The sequence below is a fragment of the Strix aluco genome, chromosome 9 (genome assembly GCF_031877795.1).
Source record: "Strix aluco isolate bStrAlu1 chromosome 9, bStrAlu1.hap1, whole genome shotgun sequence".
Lineage (NCBI taxonomy): Eukaryota > Metazoa > Chordata > Aves > Strigiformes > Strigidae > Strix > Strix aluco.
Genome location: NC_133939.1, coordinates 10,211,182 through 10,233,909, shown reverse-complemented (window position 1 = coordinate 10,233,909; position 22,728 = coordinate 10,211,182).

Genomic DNA, 22,728 nt, shown 5'->3' with positions numbered 1-22,728 from the left:
CCAAAACTACAGAACCACCTCTTCTCTATCTAACATCCCATTTTAGATAGTCACAATTTCTACTTGTTCCAGACCTTTGTTTTACTTATTTGTCATAATCGTCCTGCCATACAGGCATGGTCTTCAGGAGTCGCTGGGGAGACATAGTCATTAGTGCCTAGGTTTTCTCTTTGCTAGAGAATGCCCAAATAGTATAAAGGGATGACCACCAGACTCATCAGTGTTAAGCACAAGGAATTAGCACCTGTGCAAGTCTATGAGGTCAGGTCTTGCAAGCAAATCAGGATTTGTGAGTCTTTGCTTGCAGGTTGAACATATCAGGTTGCATACAAACTTAATGGTATACAAACCCTGCAAGAAAAAACTTGGCACATCTGAATTTTATGATAGCATGGGGATGGATTCAAATTAAAGTCTGTAAGATTTCATTTCCAGGTGTTTTCATTGTGACTACTTTATTTTGGTATAGTTTGGTTTCTCAATCTAAATCTGTCTGAAAGTCTACACATTTCCTACATATGCAGAGGAATTATTTGGTTTGTCTCAGGGAAAGGGCTGTTGAAGATGATTTGTGTTCCCTTACATGTAAAACCACAAATTTTTATATTTTTCCATATTATTCAGTCATTTAGCCCATCTTTTCTGAAGTTTGCCATTTTATACAGATTGCACACACAGGTTTGTTTCCATTGACAAATTTGCCATTTGTACAGATATAAAACCAGTCAGAATTAGACTCAAAGGGCTTCATCTATTTCTCTATATAACTCAGCAGACTGCCTGTAAACATAACAGATCCATCTATTACAGCAGAGTAAATTCAACTGTCCTGACACCCCGAATTTCTTCCTGCCGGAAAGGCAGACATGCAGCCAGTTGCAATATTACATGCCATGAAAAGCCAGAACTGATGGCCTGGTTGTTCTTTGTAGTGGTAGTTCACAGAAGAGGTATAATGCCTGAATTTCTACTCTGCTCAATACCTTTAGGAAGTTTGGTTACAGCTACACAAAGTCTCAGATGGTTGCATGCAAAAATAGGCACAAGATGTTCATGAAGCAAATGCTAAATAAATCTTCATAGCAAAGCTGCTACTGTGGAAAAATTCTCATGTCTATCTGAGAGTTCTAAATTTACCCTAATATGCCAACCTTAGTCCACTCATAACAAGCATTGCCTGCATGTCCAGCATCACTTGACCCTGAGAATCTGTTCACTTGCTTTTTAAAATTCTTTTCCCACAGGATGTACCATCTGTACAAGTCTCCAGTGCTCTTTTACAAGGTCTCTGTGCAAACGTGGCCTTGGGGAGCAATCCACCATATTAAACAACTGTAAATAGTTCTCCTAATCTACATGACAAGCTATACTGGACAAAATGGTGCTATAAGGCAAGAATTACTTGAATGTGAAAAAGGTTATAGCTCACCAGGGAAAGCAGGAAAGCAGACAATGGCCACAGTATCACTGATGATATTGAGAAAGTGGGACAGTATTATAATCATCTCCTTATCATGGCTGTCTTCTTAAATGAGCCATTAAGAATACCTGATATAGATGCTTAAATGGAAAATAAAATTTCCAAGATGCTTAAATGGAAAATAAAATTTCCAGTCTCTTTTTATTTTTTTTACAGGTTTTTGTGTCTTTCTGTCCACGTTCTGCTTTTGGGGGGAGCTTACATGTGGCTTTATACAACTATCCAGCAAAGGATGAGACATTCATAAGGACTCAATACCCTTTTATCATGTAGGACCCAGTTTAAGTTCTGCTTATTATAATGAAGAAACCCAGAGAACATTTAGTGAATATTTTATGAAACTGACTGTGCTGCATGTTGGAAGGTCAAGTACATCAAGAGCCCATAGAAGTGCAGGCTGAGAACTCTGTCTTGATCTTACACATTTTGTTTCTACTCACAAGGAAAAACATCCTGTATGTAAGGCATCTGTGAAGAGAACTGCTTAAATGAGTGGTGACAAATCTTTCAGACACTAAAATAAAGGTGAAATAGGGCTGTCAATAGTGCAGCTATAATCATGACAAAAAGCGAATCAGCAGTTTTTGCTATTTTAAAGACTATTTAAAATACCAGCTTTCACACATTTTTGTTTTTACGATGCATCTAAGGAAAATATGTGCTTCATATGAATTCATGGTTATTACACCGCCGCTACAACACTTTACTTTGTGCCAGCATTTTCATGGTGAATCTTGTAGTACTAGATCTGTAACTTGTCCATAAAAATTTGCCCAAGGCAGGAACCTAACATCAAAGCTAACACAGGTACATTATTCTAAGCTGGGGAGGGTTAAACATTTTAACCTTAGACAAATACAAATACAATTAATGGTAAATGGATTTGGTCACGTGAATCAGATTGAATATATAACACAATATCAAGTGTAATATCATCATACCTTTCTAATACTGAGACATTTTAAGACAACCTCATTACATAAACAGGGTGTCACCAACATTTAAGAAATGTGTTTTTGTAGTTCTTTATCTTCAGCCAGTTGCTTCATAAGTATGTGTTCAGAACACACCCCTTTCATGCAGAGGTGTTACTATTTCCATTTTATAGATGTGACTTAACAGCTCAGAGACTTGCCAAAGGTCAGGAAGTGTGTGTCAGAGTGAAAAATCAACCTTCTACCCTAAATCCTTAGCCTTCACACCAATCATAACAACACAAGCAACATTCTGATCTCTTCATCTGAGTGAATTTGCACCAAATGCTTATTTTTTGTATTAAGATCTCTGTTCTAAGTCTCTTGCAATAGCAACTATTACCTCGGTAACAACTGGACTAGAAGCCAACTCAAATAAAAATATTCTGAGATTGATTCCACATCATCATGTATATTCTTTCAGCAACAAAATCACAAAATTTAAATGGAGATTATTCTGAGCCCACGTCTTTTGGATGACTGTGAGCACTGGTGATTGTGCTATGAACCTAGACTGAATGTTGATATGCACTGAATATATTTATGCTTCTGTCGGGGAGGGATTGTGTATCTTAATGATGATAAAAGCAGTTAGAAAAACAGTTTGTTTCCTCATTCCATAGTTTATAGCTTTGAAACGAAAAATATGATCTCCTAAGCAATTTGCAAAGCATACAACTTGAATTTGAAAAAGAATAAGATTATTCTATTAATGAAGAGGTGCAAGCACGTTAGATGACTAAGATTGAAAAGAAAAGGAAAAAGCAACATCACAAAAAGCTGTTTCATTAATTTCAATAGAAGTAGAAAACCCTTGAAATCTAACAAGTCACAATCTTGAAGTCAACTCCCACATTAACAGAGGGCTCTAGAGTCATTTGCTGGGGATCAGAGTAAGATTACTTTTGAGATTCAAATGTGTGCAGTCTAGGTTGCAGTACTGTTTTGATACTGGCCATTTTGATAACACTAAAGAGTATGCTTTAACAATAATGTACCACTGATAATAATGTTGCTGTAGAAGTATTTTAGAATATGTAATAGCATATAGAATACACTAATGTATATTGTTTAAAAAAAAAATAAGCAAAGTATATTATTTGGGATCTAAGTGGGTAATACCTTAGAGCTGCAGTCTCCAAGATAATAACTTAAACATCTGTTTCCCCATCATGTCTTGCCAGCAGTTCTTGTTTGCTTGCTTTATGTATTAAGCATCACTTCAGTATAATTATCACATCATATTCAATATCTACTGTACAGAAATAAAAACATTGGTATTATTAATTACCTTCAAAAGTGAAAACATTCCTAATTGCCTTTATCTGTCAAACAGAAATTTCATATTTTAAATTAGTGTAGTCAACAGGTATTAACAATCTGACAGAGAGAAACATGACGATCCCTCTCCAAACCCCCACTCCTCATTTATATGCTAGTTTCTAACATTATAGGAAAACTGCTATACAGTGTACTATAATGGAAAAACAAATATATAGAGATACATATTATATACAACAACTATAAACTCAGATTCCGTTCTCCTTGATTCACCACTTAAGCAGGAAGATGAATTGAGGCTCAATTAGAAAGGTGCATCAAGAGACAAGACACAGAGAGACCCAGTCAGACACTGAGAACAGCTGATACATACCTTTATTTTCTCAGTAGAGGGGGGTGGTACTGTGTCATTTATCATGTGAGATGCTTAGGACATTGTAGTTTAAAACAGCCAAATTAATCAGTGTACTAACAACTCTTTCTTTCTAACAAGATTTCTCCTCACTTAGGCAAGTTCATTTCCAGATATTAAAACCTAATTTTAGTTTGAAGCTCAACCTCAGACTTCTTCTGTGCTACCAAAGGCCACTATAGCACATCCAATCAATACTATATTTCCAGCCCATGAATCTGAAACAGATTTCCAAAAGGAAATGCTCGCTGGTTCAGAGCCAGGCAGTGAAACTACAGGCCCTGGAGAAGGAAGGGGAGGCGCTTCACATCATTAACAGGGAATAGCTTTACAGGAACATTTTGTAAGTATAGGAAGTATTCAGATCCCATGGTGCACAGGACCTACATGGGAAAACTAACCAGAGATGCACACATGCGGGTATTCTTATCATTTAATTATTTCTACACATTAAACTTTTCTCACACTTTTTTTTTTTTTTAAGTTTTATTTTGTACACTTGTAAAGGCTTTTCTGAAAGACTAATGGTCATTTTCCAAGATGCTTATGATATGGCTTCTCAAGGAATATCCTGGACCACTTTCACAATACCTGAACACAGGAAAATTAGGATAAGAATCTCTATCTTCTAGGGCACTTCTGAGTGTAGCTCACACAAATTCCATTGCCAGTTTCTGTTCATCTACAAGACCTCTTTGTTTTGGCAACCAGGCATTGTTCCTGAGGACTTTCTACCCTGAGCCCTCAAAGCACAAAGCAGTAGGAGTGAAAGTAGGAGTCTTGCCTTTGATCATTAACAAAGATCAGCTCTGATAGATGCCTTCAGGCTCACAGTTTTCTCACCATGCTTGCCCCAATACTGCTTGACAGATTATCTCTTGTTAAATCACTCCAATTTGCAAGAGGACATTAATCTTCCTGGCTATTCCTGACAGTCCTGTGTTCATCAGGCCCTGGTAAACATTGCCACTGCACCAGTGCCATAGAAACATGAGATTTCTGGAGAGCTCAGTAATCACTACAAAGTGACTACACTGAGAAAACTTTTTGCAGTCTAGACGTCTCTGAACAGTTTCGCTGCCATATTGCTCTACAGCAGCCGGGTACATATTTTGGTACTGATCTTACAGTTCCTTGTGTGTGGCTGGCTTAGGAAAACCTGCCATGTGTTTGGTATGATCCTACCTTTCAACAGAACAGATTCCAAATAACATGCAACACCTAGTCCAGAGGTAGTTCAAATAGTCTATGATCCTTTGCAAAGCTGTTCAAGTCAGAATGCTTCAGATAAAAATGTCTGAAGATCCATGGGAAAATTTACTTTATCATACCAAACTGCTACAGTACTCACGTGAGGCTGAAGCAAATGGGGTATAAGAGAAACATATCCTGAAATAAACTGTGATTCTTTGCAGAGTCAATACCCCATATGAAGCAGGGGGGGAAAAAGCCTTCCTGTTGCCTCAAAGGACACAACCAATGCAAGCAATTCCACAGGAGGCTTAACAGAATTTTGTCTATACTGAGTCTATACTGCAGCACTCAGGCCCTCCTCTGCGTATGCAGGATCCAAAACTGTGCAAATTGAACTCATATAAAAGAAATCTTAAAGCCAGTCATTCCCTAGGTTCCTTGGTTCACTGAGATCTGGAAATTTCATATATCCATCCAGATAACCTGTTCTGACAGAAATAACATTACCTGCTTCAACATTAGGGATTTGAAAATGCAGTTCCTTAAACAGTGATCATTCAACCTATCATTTCCACATACATTCACTCTCACGTGTAAACCCTTAATGATACATCACTAGGAAGTGGTTACCTTACTTTTACAAAGCTGAAAGCAAACCTAAAGCGCACTGTGACCAGCCACACTAAAAAGAATGCATCATTCAAAGGGCAGCCGAAGCAAATTATTCAAATTATCTACTGGTTCAGAATTTCCTGCATGAAAGTAATTCAATTTTGTTTGTATCAAAACAATGAGATTATAAATAAACTGACAGAAAACAAATTCTATTGGCAGATCATCCTCAGTGTAAATTTGAGGGTTTTTTTACTCCAAAGCATCTCTCAGTCTGTAAGAGCACTGCAGCCCACACAGCTTTCTAAAAACATTCAAGAAACCCCAGATTTTTAACATCTGCCTACCAGCCACACCGACCTCCAAGGTTCTATGCCTCTGGATGGCTTTACCCAAAGAATGTGCAATATTGAAGGAATCCCAACTTAAATGGTTTTCAAGGCAACTTCACACACAGAGAAGAAAGTCATGAGCACAAACCTGGGAAAATAATAATGCATCTGGATTTGTTGGCCTGGGTTTTAATTTTATTAGAATGTTAATGTATTAGGGGTTAAAAGAAAATAAAGGCACTAAATCAGGTGCACTGGAGAGGAAATTGCATCTAGGATGTTGCAGAATATGCTCAGCAGGCCAGAGAAACGAAGCTTTAGGATTCTATCTGCCTACATAAGACCTGGATTCAGCATTACAACCATGTTTGACGAAATACCTCAGCACAAGCTTAAAACTAAGCTTATGCATAAATTCCACTGAAGACAAGATAGATTTTTTTAAGCTGTCAATCACTAGAGAAGCTAAAGGCTTTGAATTCAGGTATCCTAATTCTCACCTGCAGACAACAGGGCTCCTGAAAGAGAACAATTTTCTGTAGCATACCTCACTATTTGAAGAAAACAGTTATTACAATTTTCAAACCCTGAAGTTAGGTATTTAAATCCCAAGCTAGGTACATAAATAATAAAGCTGCATGATTTTCAGACATGCTGAGTTCCCACTGATTTTAATGAGAGCAGTACATGTTCAGATCCTCTTGAAAGAAAGATTGTTTAGATACTCAACTATGAATGAAGAAGCTTGACTTTCAGATTGAAACTGCTTTTATAAGAGCCAGTTGGAGTTTTTTTATTTCATGTTGTACACCATTGATTAGGGATTCTGGCTCTGAGTGATTATCAACTAGTGCATTACACAGGAAGGGTGGTGCTTTTTGTTTACAGTGTGATAGCACCTGAGGTAGAAATAGACTGCCATCTAACTACTAATGGTGAAGTTAAAAGCAATTGAAACCGAGTTTCTTCACTAATAGCTCCACACACACCTGGATTTCCTAATAAGAAGAAAAGGAAGCTACGGTATTACAAAATCGTAGCTTCAGACTTCTCAGCCATGGCAGGGGCAAGACATATTTTGTTGTTCTTGATTTGCTATGGGTCTTTTAGTATACATCTGACCCAAACCAAGTTCATTTACATGGTTTCTCCATTACAAGAAAGGTAAGAGCTTGAAATCTGGGAATAGATAAGATGTTGTATTACTTTGGCCAGCAAATTTCAGAGTGTCATTGCCATTTGACCCTTCACGTCTATTTCCGAGGTAGTAGGGAGAAGCAATACACAACCTGTTTCCATCAACTTCTTGAAGTTTGGCAGGTGCAAGACTCCAGCTATTAAGCACTAATCCATACAACATTGATCACTATCTCCAGCACCTTCTTTTGTCAATATATTCAGTGGTGAAAGCAACATACCATGCAGTACTTTGGAAGAGACCCTTCTGCAGTGTCTGGGATACAGCTGATAGGAGATAGCTGCTTATTGGCACTCACACTATTAAAACAATGTGTGTGGCACAATCTGTCATCCATGTTAAACACTAAGCAGTCTTTAATATCAATTACCAATTAAGAGCTGACAAACAAATTTTTACAATTAGCAGGCCGGTGAAATTACAGTCTGCTGGTAAGAGAACAATTTCACCTCCTTTTCTGGACTTATTCTCCCAGACCATTTTGAAATAAAGAAAAGGAAGTCTAATTGTCTGAGAGAAGCTGCTGAAAAACTGGGGAAAGAAATTGTCCCCAGGATTTTCAGATGTTGTTTCCAGATTTTTTACTTTACAAGATCATCACATTTCCCAGTACCACATTGCATTTATTAATGTAAACAACATGATAAGTAAGATCATATCAGCAAATCATCAGCCAAGGAAACAATTCATATTGTTGACAGAGTCTAGATACCTGCTCAATTACTTTCAGGAAAGTAATGCTTATTACTTTCAGCAAACTGCTCATAAGGACACAGCTTTTTCAAGAAACTGTTTATTTAAGTGTTTAGTGGATAGCCTGGTCACACTAGGCCAAGAAAAGTCACATCAAAACCTTTGACATATTGCATAGTGTTATTTTATATTTTAAGAAATTTGGCACACATCACACTACAGTGCGATGCATTATTAAGTGTCATTCCAGGATATGAGATAATCAATCAGAAAAATCCTTTGGGATCAAAGGAAATTGAATAACAGACATTTCTGCATGAACAGAACTGTAGCGGGGAGTGAAGAAGTTGCCATTTGAGGAACAAACTGTTCAAAGAATCTTAAATATTTCTCTTTCCCTTTTTCTCCTCTCAAAGATTACTAATTGTGTCGTATTTTGGTCTCAAATTTAAGGCCCTTCCTCTGCTCAGTGCCTGGATTTCCCGCTATCTACATTGTGAGTCCTGGAAAGTCATAAAACACAGAGCAATTCTCTGTTAAGAATCTGATCGTGTTACTCAGACCGTTTGGCCTTGGGCTTACATTCATTATATGAAATGAAATGCTGTGAAATACTATGAAAGCCAGTAACAGAGGGGATTAGGGAATCTCTTAAGATCGCTCTCTCACTACGCACCCCCTTCCCCTCTTCCCCTGTACTAGTCCAGACTACTTTCCCAGATCACTCTGTGTGCATTGAAATAAAACGCAGGCTGATGCAGTATGTTAAGGTAACTGAAACCTCCTTTACAAAAAAAAAAAAAAAAAAAAAAAAAGGGAAAATAAAGAAAAATTGCTGTTTATCTGAAAAAATACAAACCTATACTGATGGGTATGAATAGTCACCAGAAAAATGTGACCCAATATATCAAAACCAGCATTTCTGTTTGACATAGGCTTGGCAGCTTTAGTTCAGAAACAGTCCACGTTGGAAGAAGTACATGTCTATCACACACATAATGGCTGTTAGTGCTCTACATTGAAAAAATTTATGTATTCCAAGAGGGCTAGCTTCTGCAACCAAGGTTCAGGAAAAAGCACATTACAATATATTTTATAACTTCTTTAATTCTTTTATTTCTTTAGCCATGAATGCCTCCCTTTGGTCTTTTTTCACATATTTTACAAGCCTGCACATCTAATCCCCAGGCAAACTATCCACATCAAAGAGGCAACTCTTGAATAAAAGAAGTAGTCAAAGAAGCACCTGTACACTTGGATAAAGACAACATTTTTCTGCTACAGAAAATGAAAACAAAATACGTACACACACACAAACATCCAGTAAATTTATGACATATTTAAAATATGTCACTAACAGAAGTTCTCACCAGCATTTCTCCAGAAAGTCTCATGTCTCACATCCCAGAAAGCAGCTTGTTTGATGATAAAAACCACATTTTAATAGGTGGTGTTTAATTCATTACTGTGTTAGCAATGGCATGACCTCTGCTGCACAGACAGGAAAGGGATTTTTGAAACCAGCTAACCTTAATGACTTTCAATTTACTAAACACATAAGATAGCAGTAGGATGTTTAAAACTGACAAAATTAACAGATCTCCTTTAATTATCTTCAACTAAGTCACCAGGTAAGGATGTATCCTTATAAGCAGATAAATGAGTTAGGCTTATAAATCCCATAGCAGGATGGGATTTAGTAGGATGTCCATTCCTTTAGTAGGATGTACCTTCCATGTAGCAGCTGATGAAAAATATCACTTCAGATGTAGCGTTTACCTGGCTGACCATGCAAAGGAGGGGTCAGAGAGGATCTGGCATGAATAAGCAGAGAGGTCAAGGAGCAACCCAGTCAGAGAAGCAAATGCAAGCCACAGTGCAAGTAATGGTTCTCTAGGGAAACCATGTTCTTGCAGAGGCCTACTGATAACTCTGCGACATTTGTTCAGTGTCTTGGCCTCACTGTACAGTTTTTAAACCTAACATTTTCCTTTGGGGAACAAATAGTATCTTAAGTTTCTTAACACAAGGCATACCATATGCCAGTTGGGCATTACACACTGTTGCTCCTTCCATCTTTCTCTCCACAGTTTATCTCTGAGGAAAATCAAAGTCCGTTTTTCTCATTAGTGAATGAGTAGACATTAGGCTTGTGAATTGCAGCATGAAAACAATGGGACAATTCAATAATTCTATTTTAATATCTTCGTGAGCTAAGGTATGTGCACAATTATGTTATTCTATGTATATATTTATCAGAAACCATATGTACTAATACAGTGACACACTTTGACTTATGTGAATTTCAAGCCAAGCCCAGGAGTCCTTCCTTGCTGGCACACACAGGACTATGTTCATATCGCTACCAACATCAGTCAGAATTTGGGCTGAAGAGAGAATGCAGAAGCAGCGCTCTTCAAAACTCCTCAGAAGAACGGGTACATGAGAAGGACTTGTGAGTAACAAGCAACACACTGCTTCGGGCAGGGAACTGAATCTTGCTCACACACATCTAGAGGAATGCACAATTTCTAATAAGGTCCTATTTTCTCTCTTCCCATTTTCATCCCAAAGATCTACAGTTCCCTTAAAGAGACAGATCGATTCAAGGAGAGCTCTTAAGCAGCAGTCGCACTGTGTAACCTGTCTGAATGTTTACCAGTACAGTTCAAAGGGCATAAAAGGGACCTTGATTCTTTGAAGTACAGCTCCCCATGGTGTTTCTTCCCATAAAGAGTAAAACATATGCCATAAAACTTTATGCTCAAACTTACAGGAATCTGGCTGAGGGCCTAGGAGTGCAAGGAAACTAATTAGTTCAAACCACCCCCTGGTTCCCGTTACCTCCCATCCAAATGGTAGCAAACCCAACAGAAGTTAAAAAGCTTTAATAAAAGTACAGCCAGACCACAGTTTTTCTTTATGCAGGTGGGTTTTTTTTTTAAAAAAAAAAAAAAAAAAGACACTAAAAGAACAAGAAAATAAGCCCTAGCCAGACTGCACATCTTTCTAATGTACAGGAATTCAGCAGTGGTATATGGGCAAAAAAGGAATAGATTCCATCAATAACATGGTATTTTTATATAAACCAGTATGTACTATTAGAGCAAGTGCAGTATTTCAGTGCTGCTTTCCAGGGTATTCAGTAACATTACATGTGCTTAACTAGAAAAGAAAAAGGTCAGAGTAGCAGCAGCATGCAGCCTAGCCAAGGGCAAACTGAGAGACCTGCTCACAGCAGTTGAGACTTTTACGTGAGTATGTGAAAGATACTGTGGTCAGGTATTGCAAAAATAATTGATTCCAACTAGAGATGTTACAGCAACACTATGCCACAAAGTGCTTTGCTGAGGAGGTTATGGAACTGATAAACGCAGGCACAAATCCAGCAATCTGCCTGCCCAAGCTGTGCTATTAAGTTATGATAATGCTGACATTTCCACTGACTAAGAAACACAAAGTTAAAGAGATTGACTGTATACCCTCACCTGAGTATGTCACTGTACAGCCTGAAAACTTAAATTCTGTTCTCTGTAATCACAAACCAGGATACTCTGGCTGACAGTGCAGACACTATGGCCCACATATACAGCAGAGTAGGTTGTTTCAGTAACAGTGGCTAAGCTATACATGGAATTTCAATATTTACTATTCTGGGGGAGGAAGAAGAGGATAACATTGACCAACCATCATTCCCATATTTTTTACCCTATCTCATGTTTTCTCAAGCCCCTTCCTCTCTTACCTTACATTATGCAAATGAGCTGGCAGGCCAATTTTTTTGTAGGTTCAAAAGCATTTTTACAAACTGTGACACCCATAAAAATTAGCTCCTGTCTCACTTCCTGACAGCTTCACTCATTTTCCAGCACTGTACCATGAGATTTCCCCTATGCTGAGATCTTCCACATGACAGAAGCAGACAGCTAATTACACATGTTTTTTGGGGGCTCCAAGAGCAGAAGACCAAGTACTGTGCCATAACTGGGTTTGTCACTCCTGCCCAAAGGAACCTGGCTGGAAGGTGTAGTCCAACCTGTCTGCGTACGAGTTCCACCTTTGCACAGAATCCTCTCAATTCTTCATCACAGAGCACGTTTCTACACCAACAAGAATAAACTTAAGAGGTTGTGCTTCTATGTCATCACTGTCTAGCACTGTTAAGCTCTACGCCCCGGATAGCTAATTTTTGGAGAGAGCTACTTGAATCAAAAGAGCCAGGAAATGATGACTAAGAACAGCTGCTAAGAGACCTATGGAAAAACTATACCCTGACCATTACTTTCAGTTTCAGAAAGCTTTCAGTTTTCTCTGGATAGTCATATCAAATGAGGAAGAGTCACAAGATCTGGTTGTGTAATACAGGCACCAAAAATACCTCTGCACATGACCTGATGATCATGAATAAGATCTCAGAAGATGCTGTGAATTCCTTGGAACTGAGATAAAGTGGGGGCAGCTACCATCTATCACAATGTGCTTAGTTCTCTGTAGACATGAGAGCTTTTGAGATTGCTTTGGACAGGGACCAAAAACCTGATCCCATCGCTCAATTGGAAAACCCAAACTTGCCTATGCAAATTTTCTGCATCATATTCAGTTTTACACATGACCAGAGTCACAGAAACCCATGTGACCACTTTAATTAACAAGGGTTATTGACGTGAATGTTTGTGGGCTCAAGACCTGAGAGCACAAATATCCACATCCTCTCACACAGTCATTTCAGGTTTTGTATCATTTGTGGGGGAGAAAGAGCAATTTGCAAAGTAATACACTTATTGCACTGTGATTTGAATTTGCATAATAAAAGCATTTACTTTTTAAAGCATATATTAATCCTTAGAAGGGAGAGAAAGTGAATGTTCTAATATAATTCAAGATAGCTAGACACAGTTCCATTATTTTAATTTACATTTTATTGGGTTTTTTGCTTTGGTAAAGAAACACATGTTATAACTAATCACAGTTCTAATTACTGCCCAATTCTATCTTTTATTACTGCTAAAATTTCTATTAAGGGAATGAAAGAAACTAATAGGATCATTAAAAGATCAATAGGAAATATTTCTTACATAGAAGTTGCATTGTATAAACTTCAACTCAACAGTTAGGATCCAAAGAATTCCTTGGAAACAGAAAGTAATACATTCATCCCACTAAGGAAAGAACATGAACTGATTTAAAGGCTATCCCCAAGAAGAATTCTTTTTAATTTCATTCCTCTGAGAGCAATAGGCAAACTAAAAAACACAACAAAATTTTTGATTATCTTTCCATCTCCACAATTCCAATACTCTTTGTATAGGGTCTGAATATCTTTTAAGTGTATCATTAAGACCTGGAATACACGTGACGTTCCTGAATGTAAGCAACATGACTCACTTTAAATTTTAGCCTCATGGCCAAGATATTCATTCTCAAAATGATGCTCGAGGTAAATCCCATTGACTCTTCAGTCTATCTAAATTCTCTTTTTCACTTAGTTTTGGCAGTCTTTTTCCATATGAGAATACCTTATTTGATGCATCTTCTTACTATGGCTGCCAGAGTGAAAAGTACAGGTGTACTGACACAAGTACAATGGTGGAATTAGAGCAGGATAACTTGTTCATTAATACTTTTAATACTTTTGAAAATCTCAAATTCCACACCAGTTTCAAATCTAAATGAAAAATTCAATGAGAAGCTGCCTACCAGTGGGCAGCAGCATCAGCCCAACAGTATGTAGATACAGTCCCTGCTCCATGACACCAGAAAAACAAAGAGTGGACATTGGGTACAAACATATGAGTGATGCAGGTGCCCAGAATTAAAGTCAATGAATTTCTGGATCTGTTCAGACCATTAATTACCTAAAAATATCTTTCTCTTTTCTGGTTCTCCAGTGAACTCTGCTATGTTCTCTTTCTTCAAAAGTGTTTGAAAAAGCAACTCTGTCAAGACTGGAAAAGAAAAGAATTAAAAACAGAACAAAACAAATTAGTGCTCAAAATATTTCAGACCCTGAAAGTCAACTCATCTCTCTTGGTCACTTGCTGTGATTGCTCCATCCTCTTCCCAGAGGTCAAAACATCAAAGTCTTGCTACCATCCCATTCCTTGATTTGGTAATAAAATCTTAAGGGAAATGTGTTTGGGAACTCTGACACCACCCAAACTAGTTGGTCTCACCATAATCAATCTGCTCAAGATTAAAGATCTCAGAGGTAGATTTCAAAGCCTTCTTTATAAATGCACCATGAATTATGGCTCACCACATTTCAGCATGGCACATTAAGAGGTATTTTACAGCTTTCTGTCTAGGCACTTTTCACTAGGTCATATAATTAACTAAGGAAGCAATGGGCAGTCAACTTGGTTGCAAGCTGGCTATGTTTGAGAGACAAACTATGTCCACAGAGAGCTAGCTCTGTTCTAAACAAGGTTTTCAGGGTAAGCAGAGCATCACATGAATGTAGTCTACTTCCAGTGCAGGTCAACTGAAATCAAAAGGTGCCAGCACTGATGCTGTAAGTCTGTGTAGAGCCAATTTACAGTGCCTTCCTGGGAGTCAGAGTACTGATAAATGTAGTATAGAAATACATGATCACACCAAAATTGCTGGAGTCATCCAGAGAGTATAATGTCTGATCCAGCTGCAGTGGCACCTGTATTTATGAGCATTTTTATGAGCTGGAATACTGCAAGAACGAGAAGAGGAAACTCCAGTGGCCCTCTAGGAGCCAAAGTGGAGGCAGCAGGGTCTGAGCTGAATTTAAGAATCCCTGATTCTATGCAGTGTTGTGGAGCCAGCCCTGAAGTGCACTCCTGAGAGGTTCCTTTAATGTCTTTTATTCAAGCTTTTTCACTATCTATTTTTTCCCAGCCCCATTACCCCAGGTAATGGAAACTTAACTATACAGACCTTAAGAAAGGAATGGGAAAAAAAAACCCCAAAACTACTCAATACACATATTAGCAGACTGAGAAAGTTCAAGTACTCTATGGTGAAATGGACTGAGCTAGAAACAGCACTGCCAGCAATAGAAACAGAAACCCTTATATTTCTGCTACTAAGAGTACTAGCAATTCTGCTATTTTTAAAGAAAAACAGGATTAAAGGGATGCTGCAAGCCAGGACTCATAGTTTATAAAAGTACAACCAGATGGGTGTGATAGTCAACAGAAAACTTGATTTCAAGTGGTTAAAAACTGATATGAGATCAGAGTGAATTTTCTCTCATAGAATGTTATAACTCTGTCTACTTTCTATTTCCCACAAGTAACTATGAAAACAGAGGTATTCCTGTTCAAAGCAGGAAGATAGTTAAAGTCAAAGACCTCCAGTGTTCTCAAAAAATATATATTCTGTGGCCTAGTAAAAAAGTAATAATGCATATTTTAGATAAGCAAGTCACATCCATGAAGAAGTGGCACGTAGCTGAAAAGTCCTAAATCATAACATCCTCAATAAAATCTGTAAGACCACACAAAAAGTGAAAGAAAATATTCAGGTCACAAACCTACCTGACTGAAAGCTTAGAATAAATAAAAATAGAAAAAAGCATTTGATTTTTTTTGTTGCCTCTAGAATAAGGTAAAAATATTCTGAAGTACAACATGTATGTAGCACTGGTATATCTTGAGAATTATGTACTTTTTAATTTTAAAGATTTGCCTGCATGAACAGTGTAATGATGTAGATGTTTTGGTTTAAACTGAGAGTGTTGTCTTTTTTAAAAAGATTAATTATCAATATGTATTGAATTTCAGTAAATTTCTATTTGAAATTTCTATTTGATTTTCAAAAAGGATTGTTGCTTTTTTTTAGTGAACATTTGTCATTTCTTGAATACTACATGACAGACAATCTGGAAAGCAATACTCAATTATATTTTGCAGTAAATTATGCTTTGCAGAGGTCAAAGGGATAATTTTCACAAAGCTCTAATTGGAATAATCTTTTATATGGTCTCAGTTTTAATCATATATTTAAAATCATATCATATCATATTTAAAAACAAATACTGTTTTAAGATTGAAGACTATCAAGCAGACTAAATGTAATGTAAGGAGTCAATTAAAAGAAACCAGCAACTGATTAACTTGAAGCCAGTAAAGAAGTTTATCAGAAAACTGATTGGTTTGAAAACAAAGAAACCAGAACTTTAACAGTCTCAGGGTGTCTCTTTTGGTCAGTCACATCATTGGAAAATGGAAACAAAACATTGTAATTTTAAAATTATATACTTTACTTAACCTCTGCTCCAAAGGGACATTATATGGCTAAAAATACAGGTTGAAGGTAGCACAGTGGGACATAGTTTATAGCTATTTCACAAGACTTTTAATCAAAGGAAAATAATGTTGTTATAAATACAATCCATGCTTCTCAATAAGACACCAGCAGGTGTGAATACAACTCAGCAAAGGCTGCCCCAAAACCATGTGTTACCCTTGTTTATGCTTACTGTTTCCATACAGAATCTGTTCTTCCTGACACTGTCCACTGTTTATAAGAACCAAGCAAATTATTGGCTTCTGTATGCAACTCTGAGACATCTGCTTTCTTCTTTCGTTACTATATCTTTTTTCTTTTCAGGATTAAGTTGCCTGGAACCAAGCCAAGATCTAGTATCAATCAAACCAGTGGATTAATTTACTCCAATAATAATTATAAAGGGTTTTTTGGGGTGGGGGAGAACATGAAGGGGCTTGATTCAATATCATGCAGCATTTCAGGCAACACCCTACTCTACTGGTACAGTGATCTTCATCTGCTAACATTTTATTATTGTCTAATCAATACTTATAGAAATCATTGGTTTTCTAGTAAGAAAGAGTATACATATGTGTCAAATGAACACTTAAAATTATGCAAATAATTCCACTTCAGCCTCTTTGTACTTTCTGGCATTTGCAGGATCACCTTGCCAGTCTCTTTAGTAGTTATAAATAACATACTGAAGGTACTACTTTATGACCAGAAACTAAGGATTTCTTGACCATCTGCTTTTAGCTTTTATGCCTCTAGCTGTTACCTCTGTTCTTGTTTTCTGTTTCACATTTGGATTATTAAGGGATTTCCCCTGATGTACTGACTTTCATGCACTGGCTATCAGTTTGCCCTCCCCTCTTTCCTGATCCTACCATATGCCTTGTCCAGGAACTAAAGTCCACAGGTACAAACATGGCACCAAACACTTCACTGCCATGAACTAGCACCAGTTATAGATGTTGCCCTACAGGAGGAAGCCAATAATGTTTCGCTTCAGACTGTGTTTAAATTTTTGCAATAATAAAAAAAAAAAAAAAAAAACTATACAAGGAGATATTGAGATTAAAATTGGGCACAACACGGTCCAGGATTCATCTACACTAATGTAAGTAACAAGAGTGTTCATTTCTGAGGGATGCTCATGCATGGGTAGTTATTTTTAAGGGTTGTTTTGTTTTGTTTTAAATTTATGTGAATTGCAGAGACAATATTTTTACAAGAAAATGTTTCAATATAGCAGATAATGCATTTTAACTACATAAATTTTGCATGCAGATCCTGAATGTTTTACATGATTTTGGTGATCTGCACTGTAACATCTTAAACAATCATATGGCCTTAATAAAGGCAGTGGTAATAAAGAAAAGCTTTACTTTAAGAGGGAAATATTTATATTGGAAGCGACAATTATACAGTACTTTTCATCTCCAGAAGTGCTTTTTAAGTGTCATCTGGTGGTTTGCTCAAAAGACTGAGAACCACGATTGGATTTCTTCTCCCCACTGCCACCAACTTGCTTTGTCCCCTTGCACCAATCACTTATACTGTTGGATTTTTACCCATGCCAGGCACCCATACTAGTACCACTGAAAAAAATCAGACCACCAATCTCCTTGGGCCTCATTTTTTCCACCTGTAAAATGAGATTAGTTACTCTATTTTACAAGGCTGTCAGGAACATGAATTGGTATTTGTAGGATGTCTGGAGATCCTCAGATAAGAGAGTGCTGCAGTAACCTGGCTTTCTTTATGGCAATGTGAGATACTCCCCATGTGAAAGAACAGAATTTGCTCCCTGAGGTGGAGCAGAGCAGTCCTTAAGTGTACGAAATAGGAAGTGGCATAAAAGTGGAGGAATAGTGTTTCCCAGTTCTTATTAGCAATGATTATACCCTACTAGTTACATTGCAGCAGCTCCCAAGAACCAGGAAGAAAGTGTAACCACTAGCTCACTTTCTTTCACTTGCCACCTCCAGCCTCCATCACTTTGTGATCAGTACAGAACAGCAGCAGTAAGTCAGAGAGCTGCTGTTTGTGACCACTTCATATTATTCTTAATTGAAATTACCCTGCTTGCTTCTTTAGTGCTTCTCAGACCAGCTCATCGAGCCACAACTTTTTTTGTCTTTACCATTTGCAAGCTGGCCTATCCTTTTACATTGAATATGAAGCACCTGACAGCTCTCCAAGATGGCAGCCTCTAAATGTTATTACAATATTAATACATTCAGGTAAAGCCCTTCTCTTCTCAGCTGGGCAAGGCCTCCTTTCCTCCCTCCCTTGCAGCAACAGCTTAGGTTCCACTAAGTGTGTAGTACCTCACACCTGCCCCAACCTAGGTAACAGGCTGCAGAAAAGGTGAGGACATCTTTCCACTCCTGAAACAAATGAGGGAACACACCAGTATATCATAGTAGAGAGTAGATACAGCACACTGAATACCTGCCATATGCACTACACATCTGCTGGAGAGATTATTTGCCGAGGAACATGGTACACTGTAGCTTCATTTCTTAAGGACCTCACAAGAGCACAGTTTTCCAGAAAAAGAAATTTTAAAAATTTTAAAGGCTAGCATACCTTACAAGGTAAGAAAGAGGCTAGAGCTAACTCTCCAGCATGGAATCCTCCAAGAACCCCTGCTTCATGGGTAAGGCAGACTAGAAAGAGGACAATGTAAAAAAGCTAAATGGAAACTAATTAAAACACAACTCACACACACTCCAGGGCTGCTGGAATGCATGGAATCAATTTTCATTGTCGGCATTACAGCAGAGCCAGAGAACTTCAAAGGCTTTTTATCAGATTCTCCAAGGCATATAAGAATTAGGTTCCCAAACCACCTCTCCTAAATCCTCTATCCTCCCAGGCAAATTTGGTATCCAATTATCAACTCGGCATAGCCAAATCCTTATTCAGTACAGAAATGTATCTACTGAAGTCTTTCTTCTGCTCTTCCTCCAGGCATAGAAAGGTGCCTGATTTGTTCAGGCTATTTAATCTACTTCCAACCACTATCTTCTTCGAAGTTCTAATTCTCTATTTCCTCTTCTCTAAAGTTCAAACAGTTAATTCCCACATGTCCAAAGTGCCTAACCTCTATCCTGAACTTTTATCCCATTTTCAGTTCTTGGTAACTACCCACGTTAACTTCCTCCTTGCCCTGGGCAGCTGACAAATCCTCTCACACCCAGCCTCTCAACATTGCAGCCTGCTCATTTTACCTGACAGGAAAACCTTCTGAGTTTAGCTTCTAGTGCCTGACCTACATATCTGGAGAAGTTTGGAGTCGAGAATTCGTTTCTACAGCAGTTGCTGGGGATATTCAATAATCTTTTTCATGACAGTTTAATAGTCATATATACACCTCTGTATTATTCTGATATCTCCAAGTTCATGATTCCTTCAAAAGAACTGACATGTTAAATATCCCAGTTATTTAGCACAAGATCATTTGTGTACAACAAAATGCATTTGAAACCACGATGACTTGAAATGACTTTTATTAAAGAGACAGTCAAGGCTTATGAGGCTTTGATTTTCATTTTCACTAAGGTCCTTACTGTACTCTAGCAGAATAAAATGAGAGTAAATGGAACACAGACATGCCTTATGCTAACTTTAAACAGCCATTACATAAATGAAAGGAGTCCCCCTGTCTGGCAAAAGGAGAAGTTGAACAGTTTACCACATTATGACAAGTAGTCTTTTCCCCAGCAATGAAGGTCTATTATCCTGCTTCATCAACACCTCTCAGCAAGTCAGTGAAATTGCTGTAGACATGAAAAAAAGCTCATCTTTGAGTATACACCATTACATATATATCACCCTCAGAAGTTACTTGTCTTATAAACACATGAGCTATTTTTCCCCACACCTAGTTTCCTACTATCCTTTACAGAAACTAACTTGAAAAGGTCTTTTTCTGGGTATTCTGGAGATTTACAGCAATTTGTTACTTGCTGTTACACTTGCTGTTTCAGTTTGAGGGGTACTATTAATATACTAAAAAATATCTGTAGTGAAGGAAGCTTAAAATGTAGTATCTATCAAAAGATGAAGCATGTAGCTTAACGTATACACACAAATGTCCATCACTTTTTTTTTTTTTTTTTTTTGTGGGTACAGGGAACAACGGACTCAGTCTTTGAGAGGTGCCACAAATCATCATTTCCAGTAGCCAACAATAAATGGTCATTTACAAAGGAGCATTCTTACAGGATCCCTTATACATACAATGTAGAATATCCTCCTATTTGCATTCAGGCTCAGCCACAAATCATTGTATGAAATCTGGCTGTTTGTTTGCTCATAACAGGAAAATATTCATTTGTCTTTCACATCTCTGCTTTTTTTTTTGGAGGGGAACCTTGCTTAAAGAATGCAAATTAACAGTGCTGCCAATATTCTTAAAAATATTTTTTCCACAGACAACCGTTTTAACAGGTACATTCTGAAATCCCAGAGAACAATATTACCTGTCCACTTAAAATTTCAATGTGATCTTACAAGCTCAGTCCATTCCCACATGATCATGACATTCACTTCTAGGAATTTCCTTTCCCATGGGATGATTATTCATCCCTGAAAAGTGCTCAGAATATGATAGAACAACCCAGTTAACATTCATTCATCTGAGTGTTGTATTCTTTCCACAGTGTTGTACCAATTCAGTCTGAGACTATAGGGTTGCATTTTTTCAAAGCCCAACAGTCAGATCCTCTTTCTGCTTCTTGAACTTTGCACTTGTGAGACTACAACCTCACACAGCACCTCCTGGTGAAGAATGAGACCATCTTATTTGAAGATAGTAGGAAGACTGTGACTTCTTGCCCACAACATGGAATTTACTCCATGAAATTACTATCGCTTTGCTCCTTCCTGCTCTAAAGACACGAGTGAAGGGCTAGATTACTTTTTCACTCCAATTTTACATCACTGACTGCAGTGGAACTACATATAAATGATACTAGAACAAAGACCTAATACTTCCCCTCCTCCTGACCACGAATATGTTAAAAAATTGTATTTCCTTGCATCCCTTTGAAACTTAATTCAGTTGCTTTGTTAATTTCAGGAAGGTCATCTTTAAACTTGTTTAACAGCTCAATGCCCAGCTGGGAGGAGCAAGGCTATGATCAATGTAGTAACCATACAACAGATGAGTTTCAAGCACTGCCCATTAGGCTTTATGGATTGCTTTAAAGTGCACTTTAAAAAAAAAAAAATAACAAGGAAAGAAATTAGAAGACTCACACTACCATTTTAGTTTTCACAATCCGTTACATGATCCTCATTTTGCAGAGCTACGGGAGAATAAAAACCCAGCCTTTTAGACCTTGGAAACAGGTGAGTGCATTAGACATCTGGGCCCATGAATTTCATACTGTCCCTCCATTTTCACTAATGGCTTAGTTCTCAAACACCAATAGGGAACTGAAATTATCTCCAAAGGGTACAAATTCAAACTTTTGCTGACACTCAAGAACAGAGCACAGAGAGCTGGAAACTCAACACAGTTATTTAACTCCCTGCTTAACTGCTGTGATTTTCAAAATATGACACATCAGTGAAGAACAGTTAGGAGCAAAACCAGAAGATGCAAGTTGTTTATTTTGAAGACAGAATTCCTCAGAACATGTGTTATTTAGGGATTTTCCAAAACTGGATGAGATTTAGATGTGTATGCTGGAATTGTACATATATAAAGATGTGCATGGATAAAACATGGGCTTATTAAAGCTTCCAGCCTATCATTGATACATATAATAAATAACTAAGGCCTTTCAGTTGTTCAAGCCATAGTTAAGAATATAGTTTTGGGAATGCACTTGTGAAGTTAACACGAACAAATCACCTAGAAAAAGAAACCTCCAATATGTGCCAATCAAACTGAATTAATATGCATGCTGTGTGTGCGATTTCAGAAATATCATTGTAGTGGTAAACTTGGTGCTACTTTGACAGCCAGATTGTGTATACTGAAACACATATACACGACTGTTAAAGAACAGTTGCATTCCTATAGTCATTGCCCCTAAAGAATGCATGTTTTACCTTTTGTTTAATATCATTCTAAAAGAGAAGTGTCAGCAAGTAACAGGTCTACACTTTTCCTCTTTAATCTGTTACTCTGTCCTTGCATCAACATGCATACACAGGCACCTAAGAATATTAATTACAATGGAGCTAAGGCAAAAATGTTTGGATTTTGGTTTCTTTATGTTTTTAATGTATGTGAAGAAAGTTAAATAGGCATTTCTGCTACTCAGGTAAGAACTGAGGAAGAGGTC